The sequence below is a fragment of the Aegilops tauschii genome, chromosome 6, assembly GCF_002575655.3.
Source record: "Aegilops tauschii subsp. strangulata cultivar AL8/78 chromosome 6, Aet v6.0, whole genome shotgun sequence".
In the NCBI taxonomy this organism is placed as follows: Eukaryota; Viridiplantae; Streptophyta; class Magnoliopsida; order Poales; family Poaceae; genus Aegilops; species Aegilops tauschii.
This window is the reverse complement of record NC_053040.3, coordinates 78,641,698-78,651,074: the sequence shown is the minus strand read 5'-3', so window position 1 is coordinate 78,651,074 and position 9,377 is coordinate 78,641,698.

The window sequence follows — 9,377 nt, the reverse complement described above, 5'->3', positions numbered from 1 at the left end:
GCCTTGTTAAGGTAATGCAAGTCATGCTAGTTCGTCGAGCCCTGCCTTGCAAACATCGACCTCTCCGTATGTGGGAGTTCAACCCGGAAGGACCGCGAACTATTCAGCACTTCTTCGGCGTGACGCTCGAAGAGATGTACAGATCGTTCTTCGGATCACAAATAGAGTGTCCGGACACCTCCGAGGATGCGGGTCTGAACCGCAATCGTCCAGACACTCAAGTAAGTAATTCCGCGGCCGAACACGTTGTCTTTTAATTTATCACAACATCATTCTGAAAAGTCGCCTTTTGACCAGGACTGGATAAAAAAGGCGAAGATGATCAGGTGTCTGGCCCACCTTCCTGAGGGCTCACCGGATCCTGTACTAGCCAGGATGCTTGAGCTTGTGCCTTATCAAGCGCCATCAGGGGAAGGTAAAGGGAGGAACAAAGAAGCCGAGAGCGAGCCTCACTCACTATTCATCCAAACCGGGGGAATTAGTGCCTCCGCGAAGGAGGATAACCGGGGGGAAGAATCTAAAATTCCCTCTCCCCAGGGAAGGAAGAGGACCACCTCTAACGACTTGGAAGTAATGGTCTCCAAGCGAGGGAAGAATCCTTTGTTGGAGGGTCCTACCCCGGAGGGCATCCTTACTGCACAGTACCCGCAAGGGGACCAGCCCTCTACCGAGCTGTAAGTAAACGAAAGTACTTTATAGTAAATATATCCTGATTCATTTCCGAGAACGATAACTGAGGCATGTGTCTTGTAGTTCGGATCGTAGCCCTTCTCGACAGAGTTCGTCTTCGGGGGATCTTCTTCCGGAGATGATGGAGAGCGAAACACCTCCCCGTGCCTCCCCGCCTCGTGAAGCGGGCGACCCTGAGGTGTCGTCACGGAGGATTTCTCCTGATCCGCCAAGGCCAGAAGGTAAACCTTCAGCCAACCGAAGTCCGGGGTATTTGGCTCCTAAGGAGAGCAACAGAAAGAGTCTGGAACCGTCCGGTGTGCGATCGGACGCACTGATGAATCTTCTGGAGCAAGCAGCTATCCCAGAAACGCATCGCGTGCTAATGGGCACAGTGGTTGAGAGGATTTCATCCGCCGAAAGCGGGTTGCATGAAGCTTTTATGAGTCTGCTGAAAGGCTTTGAGGTACGCAAAGTAATATATATTTTTTGGACGATGCCGCACACGCTAGGTGTGGCCTATCCTGATAGTAACCCCTGAGACTCCGGTTGCTGTCGAAAAAGACGGCAAATAGAGGATCATAGTCCCAGGTAATAACCATGCTGCTTTCATGTGCAGGTGGCTGCAGGTCCGGTGGCTAGCCGGACTGGTGAGTTTGCCGAACTGAAGCGGCAACTTGATGCGGCAGATGCCGACATCGTGCTTATAAACAAGCGGCCTGACGAGGCACAGGGTATGTATTCTCCTAGGATCAATACATATTACGAGGAGCATGATGCTAGTATCTGTAATATGTTGTGACTGCAGATGGAGCTGTCGCCGTGGAGACCCTTCGGGCAGAACTTGCCCGAGCCAAGGAACAATCCAGGCAGAGTGATGCGGCTGCCCTAAAGGCGGTCGAAGAGCTAAGAGCCGAACAGGCTGCCCATTGCCAGAGCAAAGAGAAAATAGCCAAGATGGTTGTTGAGCTGAAAGATGCCGCCGGCCGGTATGAGCTTCTTGAAAAGGAAAGCCAAGCGAAGGCGGCGGAAGTGAAGGAGGCCATGGAAGCGGCCAAGGAAACCCGCTCGCAAATCAGAGCGGTGAAGGAGGAACTCCGTCAAGCCGGAGATATTGCGGCCGGGAAGCCCTTTTTGTTGCGGACGAGGTTTGGAGACCCAAAGTATGCCCCTCTGGATAAATTATGGAGTTCTGCAGACGCGTACTTGGATTTAGCAGCGAGTGCCGCTGATGCGACCAAGTTTTTCAGAGATCAGAAGGATCATGTAGTGGAAAGGTTGTTCTGGTCACAGTTCCGCACTCCAACGCGTCCGCTGCTGTTAAATGAACAAATGGCCGAGTGGGCCGAGCTCCATAGGTTTTCCGGACTTGCCGGAGGGACCGAGGCCGAATAGTTATTTTGGTCTAGTGCAACAATTCCTTGGTGTTGTGCCGCATATCGATGCTCTGAAGAGGTCGGCGTGCATAGAGGGTGCGCGGATGGCTCTTGCCCGTGTCAAGACATACTGGGCAGAGATGGAGGCCACCACTATTGCATCCCAGAGTTCGGCGGTAGGCCGGGTTTCGGCCGAGCACTATTTTGAGGAAGTCTTAGAAGGCGCTCGTGTAGTAGAGGCTCAGTGCTTGAAGCGTATCATGTTCTAGTGACATGTATCTCAATTGTAAGAACAATGCTTATTAAATTGTAAAGGTTGTGTTTATACTTTTGCCTGAAAGTATTATGATGCCTCATGTGCGGCCATTTATGTATATATGTATATAACCTGAAAGTTTGCAGTCGTCGGCTTCAGCCCCCACTCATATAATGCGGGGGTGTTCACAAAAACGCGTATTCACACTTGATCCAACATCTTGGTCCATTAAGGAGGTGATAGCGCAGCGAACGAGGCAATCGGACTATATTGCTTTAACACTTTCACTTAGCCATAGGAGTTTGACGGTGGGACTACTATATAGCCCCTGGTACCTCCGCGCTCATCCGAATACGGGGCGCGTACATACATGACCGGGAAACGGCCCTTCGTTAATGCGGAGGAATCTCGAAGATTCCGCTAAGTCATCGAGTGGTTGACCAGTCTCGCGCTTTATCATGACAGTCAGTTTTCGGCTTTCTCTACTGAGGTGCTCGTCCGGATGAACCAGGGCACAATCGCTGTAGTTCTCCCGGTGCCACCTTAGCCGATAGAGCGGAGCGTAAGGTAGCAAAACGCGGGAGCCGGGCAAACCCAACATTTGACCAAAGACATGATTCGGAGCTAATGCATATAAGGCCAAACTCGCGACGCCAAACACTCCCTAAGGTATTCGGTCTTTACAACATATACCGAGCTAAATAACGCCCTTGATAATGATCCCTGAGTGTCCAGGTACATGCATCGTTCTGACGTGGCGAAATGCCAATAACGTCAGCATCGCTCTCGGTTATGCTGAGTATCCGGAGGATGTGAAGCAACAAGAGACAGTAAAAAAGGTTTACACAGGGTCTTAATCTAAAAAGAAACCTTTGAGCGGGGCCCTGCTGCACGTCTGCGCCTGTGTCTCTGTTGTGCTGTATCCTGGAAGGGTATAGCACGATTACCATCTGTAAAAGAGAAGAACTTAGGTGAAAGTTGTCGTGCGAAAAAATTGGTTATTCTCAATAAACCATTAGAAATCAAGATAAGTAAGTTCGAGCCGAACCGTAGTCCTTTTACATGCGGAAAGCCCCTGGTACCGCCTATGAGGGTAAATCCATCGAACCAATCTTAGGTATATCTAAGCTGTTACAGCTAGTGATGCGCCGGACTCGTCTAGCCGCGTCCGCGGTCTTGACGACCGATCATTTATTCTGGTTGGAGAGGCCGTTTAGTGTTCGGCTGCTAAAGCCGCCACACGTTCTTCCGCGCATAAGGAACTCTCGATATTTCCACTAATTGTGATGATGCCACGTGGACCGGGCATCTTAAGCTTAAGAGAAGCGTAATGTGGTACTGCATTAAAATGAGCAAAAGCTGCTCTTCCGAGTAGTGCTTGATAGCCACTTCGGAATGGAGCAATGTTGAAGGTTAACGTTTCGCTTCGGAAGTTGTCGGGAGAATCGAATACAACCTCTAGTACTAGAGAGCCCATGCAGCGGGTCTCTGGGCCTGGTATTACTCCCTTAAAGGTAGTATTACTATGGCTGATTCTTGTCTGGTCTATCCCCATTTTGCGGACGGTGTCCTGATATATCAGATTAAGACTACTGTCGCCGTCCATAAGGACTCGTGTGAGATGGTATCAGTTGATTATTGGGTCTAACATCAAGGCAGCCAATCCTCCGTGCCGGATACTTGTCAGGTGATCCCTGCGATCAAAAGTGATCGGGCAGGCCGACCAGGGGTTGAACTTAGGGGTGACGGGCTCTACGGCGCGTGTGTCTCGGAGTGCATGTTTGCTTCTCCTCAATGTCACGTGAATCATGTTCACTGTTTTGACCTCTGGTGGGAATTTTTTCTGTCCCCCGGTGCTTTGCTGGCGAGGCTCGTCCTCGTCTTCACTTGGTGTCTCCCTCCCCTTGTGTTCGGCGTTTAGCTTACCGGCCTACCTGAAGACCCAGCATTCTCTGTGGGTGTAATTTGCAGGTTTATCGGGGATGCCATGAATCTAACAAAATTTGTCTAGAATCTTGTTTAGGCTGGACGGTCCATCTCTGCTGCCTTTGAAAGGCTTTTCCCGCTGACCCGGTCGAGAGCCCCTGAATCCGGCGTTTACAACCGTGTTGACTGGGCTGTCTTCATTATTTCGACGCTTGCTTTTACTGCGTCGTGGTTTTCCATTGCCATCCCTGACTTCGGATGTGCCTGGGTCGCTGGTGCTACTATGGGCTAGCCAGCTATCTTCGCCCGCGCAAAAGCGGGCCATGAGGCTTGTCAGGGCTGCCATTGTTCTCGATTTTTCTTGGCCGAGATGTCTGGCGAGCCATTCGTCTCGGACGCTGTGTTTGAAAGCTGCTAAGGCTTCGACATCCGGGCAGTCGATGATTTGGTTCTTCTTAGTGAGAAATCTGTTCCAAAGCTTTCGGGCTGACTCTCCGGGCTGTTGAATTATATGACTTAAATCGCCTGCATCCGGAGGTCGGACATAGGTCCCTTGAAAATTAGCCCTAAAAGCATCCTCAAGCTCCTCCCAACTTCCAATTGAGTTTTCGGGGAGGCTCTTCAGCCAGTGCCGAGCTGGTCCTTTCAGCTTGAGGGGCAAGTACTTGATGGCGTGGAGATCGTCTCCGCGAGCCATATGGATATGGAGGATGTCAGGACCGGTTTTTTGGGATATTAATTTTCCAGAAAATGGCCCTTGTGCTCACCAACCCCAAGATTACTGTTAGCTGATGAGGCACCAACTTGATACAGAAATTCCAAGCAAAGTACAAAATATGTAGTACAAGACCATTGTGGCCTATGAGTACAACACTTGGTTTCTAGTGGTTGATGGAGGAAGCGGTTTGTGGTTCATCTGCGTCTATGGGACTCCATTTCCCGCAGGAACAGCTGACCAGGATAACTCCTATCTTCGCGAGGCTGCTATCATCATTGCGTAGGTTCCGGGGCTGTCGTCGCAACGCTCCTCTCCACGCAAGAAATCTGGCCAAGACAATAGCCAGGGACAAGCCAGTGAGTACTTTTGAATGTACTCACAAACATTTTGAACACAGGTATAATATAACAAGGGATAATCATGCTCCGAAATATTCTATGATCATAACGTGTGTCACGAAATAAACGAAATCCATGATGCACGCATGCGGGTAAAATATGAATACGCAATACGGGAGTAGAAATGGAATGCACCGATCGAGTGTCTGAAGCGACGCCTCGGAAGGATAAAAGATAAATCATGCCTCGGTCGGGCGTCTGAGCGACACCACATAAAGGGCTTATAGCTAAAAGAAATAACAAGCATGCCACAGTCGGGCGTCTATGCGACACCACATAAAGGGCTTATAAATAATAGAAATAACAAGCATGCCACAGTCGGGCGTCTGAGCGACACCACATAAAGGGCTTATAATATAAAAGAAATAGCAAGCATGCCACAGTCGGGCGTCTATGCGACACCACATAAAGGGCTTATAAGAGAATAATCGCAGTGAGTATCCAGGAGGTAGAACCGTCCCAGGGATACTCAATAATTCAAATAATGTAAATGGTTAGTCCAAAATAATAATAACCATAATCATCACAAGTTACAAGTCATGATCCAATTTTCTGGTTTAACAGTTTTTCTCCTCCGAAGGCCGACACTAAGACCGACACTAGACCCATCTCAGACTGTAGTCCTTACCCATGGACACGGCTATTCGAATAGGTTTAACCTCTGCAGAGGGTGTACTCTTTGCCCACGATTAGCGGATTTCTTTAGTCCATCGGGACTAATTCCGCCTTCGGTCTTTTAATTGAAAACACGCCTGACCCGCACACACCAGCTTAACTTGCCGGCGTCTGGAATCACCCACGACACCTGTCAAGCAAAACTCTAAGTGGGGAGGCTACAACCTCGACTTAGCATGGGATCAAATTTATATCGCACGCTCTAAGGGGTGCCCCCCTCTCGGTCCCAACCGGAAACACCCATGCCCCCGGACCAGGTGGCATGCCTACCGGATGCATCCGGTATCTTCCACCATGGCCTCTCTGTACGGTGTGTGCTAGGAAGGGGTTGACAACTTACTGAACCGTACCCTACCTGCGGCAGGGACAAGTGGTAGTACGAAACAAGTATGGGGGTTACTGGAACAAGACTCGATCTACGGCCGACTCAGGAGGTCCAAGTATTCCTTGTATGATTAGCATAACAAATATATTTCACTTAACAGACAGAGTCACCACTCATCATACCTCATCATGCCATACCGGACACACTCTTCTCAACGAGGAACTAGGGACAAGCTCGTGTCTACCCAAGACAGAGACTTTCCCGGCTTCCTTCCGGTATGCATGAAAGTCTTACGAGGATGATTACTATCACCAGCATATCCGTTTCTAACAGCAAAGAATCTCATTATGCACTCACGCGTATGATCGTATCGTCACATAAAATAACGAATGCTCCATGTCAAGGTGGTGTTGTAACCGTATCCAACAACACACAAAAATATTATGCCAGGGTTCAGAATGCTTGCCTTCAAGGTGTGGAGGGGTGAGGTGCACTCCAAAACTTTTGAAAGTTATAATCTCCCCTCCAAATTCCTATTTTCAAACATATTCAAATAACACATACTTTAAAAACAGCGCAAAAATTTGTCCTAGATATTTTTGAAATAAATCTTAAAATAAATTAGGTGGAATTTGAGAGAGGTAGGAAAAAGAATTAATTCATTTGGAGTTTTATTTAAAAAGATATAGCCAGTCAAAGTTTAGTCAATGTTCTGTTTTTAATAAAAACCAGAAAAAGAAAACATTTCGGCGGAAAATACGTTTTTGAAGCAGAGGAGACGTAATTCAGGGGTTTACGCGTCCACTTAAACACGTGGTGGCGGGGCTGGGTCACTGACAGTGGGTCCAGCGGGCCCACTGGTCAGGTTTGACTAGTCCCCCGCCTTCTTCCTCCTCTGTCCGAGCCGAGGCGGGGACTCCGGCGTCCGACGCCGGCGAACGACGGCTCCTAGGAGCCATCCGAGGGTGGGGAAGGATCCGCCGCTCTAGGACGATCCTTCCGGTAGTTGAAAGGGCCCCGGGGATGGAGGGGATCGTCGGCGGCGAGCTTCGCGGCGGCGGAGGCTTCGGGCATGATTGGGGATTTGGGCTGTGGTGGCTCCCGATCGAAGCTTAGAGGCTGGGCGACTCCGCACAGTCGAGGGGAGTCGGACGGTGGCGTTGGATGGGTGGGGGAGGCCCTGGTTGCGTCGCACTGCACTGGATTGTGGCGGCGACCGAACTAATCGGAGACGGGGAAGAAAGCTTCCCGACGTCGATTGCTGGGTGTTGGGGGCACTAGGGGGATAGAACGAGGTTGCCTGAGTGCTTGGTCGAGCTCGGGGTCCCCTTATATAGGCGTTCGAGGTCGGTTCCACGGCGGCCGTGGATAGGATCGCCGGCGAACCGCCATTCTGTACTTGGGGGCGCGTGGCGGACGTGCTTCAGGATAAGCTTGAGCTGCTCCAGGGGGCAGTTGGCGCGCTGGTGTGGCTCGGGCGGCGCCGTCCAGGGCAGAGGTTGTCGGGGTGGCGGTGGCGGCTTGCGGTGGCGGCGCTGTAGGGCGCCAGGAGGGGGCCGGGGCGGCTCTGCAGCGAGGGAGGGGTCGGGGCACATCAGCTGCGAGCGGGAAGGGTCAGCACGAGCGCGGGGGTGGGCGGCAGCGAAACGCGGCGGCTCGGTGCACGCGCGTGCAAAACGTGCGCTCTGGGCGCGCCCAGAGCGTGCACGCCAACTGTTCGGCAAAATGCCAATGCGTGCCACAGGGCTTGGGTGAGGCTGGCAATTAGCAGACCTCGGTTAGGAGTAGCTAGGATCTTAGTGGACAAGGTTACTGGGTCAGTGGATTAAGTACACAGCGCAAACTAAAAATCATGTCAAAACTGACTATGCACACCAAGTGTTCGACAGAATGATAAGGGCTTCTAGACAACTCTTGTAGTGGCCAAAATCTCCAGATCAGGGTCTCCCTAGATGTAGGTGATGATGGCAAGATCATTTGGGCAAAACCAGAAACTTGCTAGTGCAAGTTTTGCAAACCTTCAGTTTTGGACAGAAAGAAAAAGGCCTTATTGCATGCACTTAAAACCCTCCAATGGGTCCACTCTCCTGGACTTAAGGGTTTTGCAGGGTGGTCTATAAGTAGGAAAAAGCTCATGGTTACTAGAGCAAGATAATCTAGGGTTGCAGTACAAATCACTAAGCTGGACCAGAATGAAGATGAGGATGATTTTCTCAAATTTTTCAAAGAATGCAAATGGGTTTTTGCATAAAGTTGAATTGTATGCATCTACTGACATCTCCAAACACTTGGAAGAATTTTTAGAGGAATATTTAAATAGGTTGTAGTGCAAAAACACCTACTGGACCAGATTTGAAAAGTTGATGTAGAGATCAAAATCTCCAATAACCAAAGGATATTTTTGCATAAAGGTGATGTGGAAACATCACAGGACATCCCCAAATTTTGGTGAAAATTTTAAGTGCATTTATCAAATGGTTGCAGTGCAAAAGAGGCTCCAAATTTATGAAAAATCTTTTTAAAAGAAAAAAAAGCTCAGGAAAAACAATTATGCAAATAAATCCACTGATAAAGGATTGTTTTATTAAGAGAGTATACAAAACATTTTTGGAAAGTTTCCACTTGAGGTAAAAACCCACAATATTAAAGAGGAGATGGGTCCTGAAATCAAAGATAAATCCAGAAAATAAAAATAAAAATTCCTGGCAAAATTTTAATTATTAGAACAAGGTCAAAATTTTGGGGTGTTACAGAGGATAAAGTCCTCAATCCAGACCCCAGGGTCTGTCGTTCCGTCGTACGCCTCTATGTTCACGGGTTTGAATCCTTCTGGAAATTCGTGGTCCAGCACTTCATCGGTGAAACATAGGGGGTGTGCGGCACCCCTGTATTTGGATGTGTCATGGCGTTCTGACGGTTGTAGTGTTCGGTTTTGGTTGTGCGCTGGAGCGCGTTTCCTAGATCCGTTGATGGATCGGGTCACGCCGCCTTCTGATGCAAGTCCTCACGTGAATCGTGTGCTGACTTATGTGCG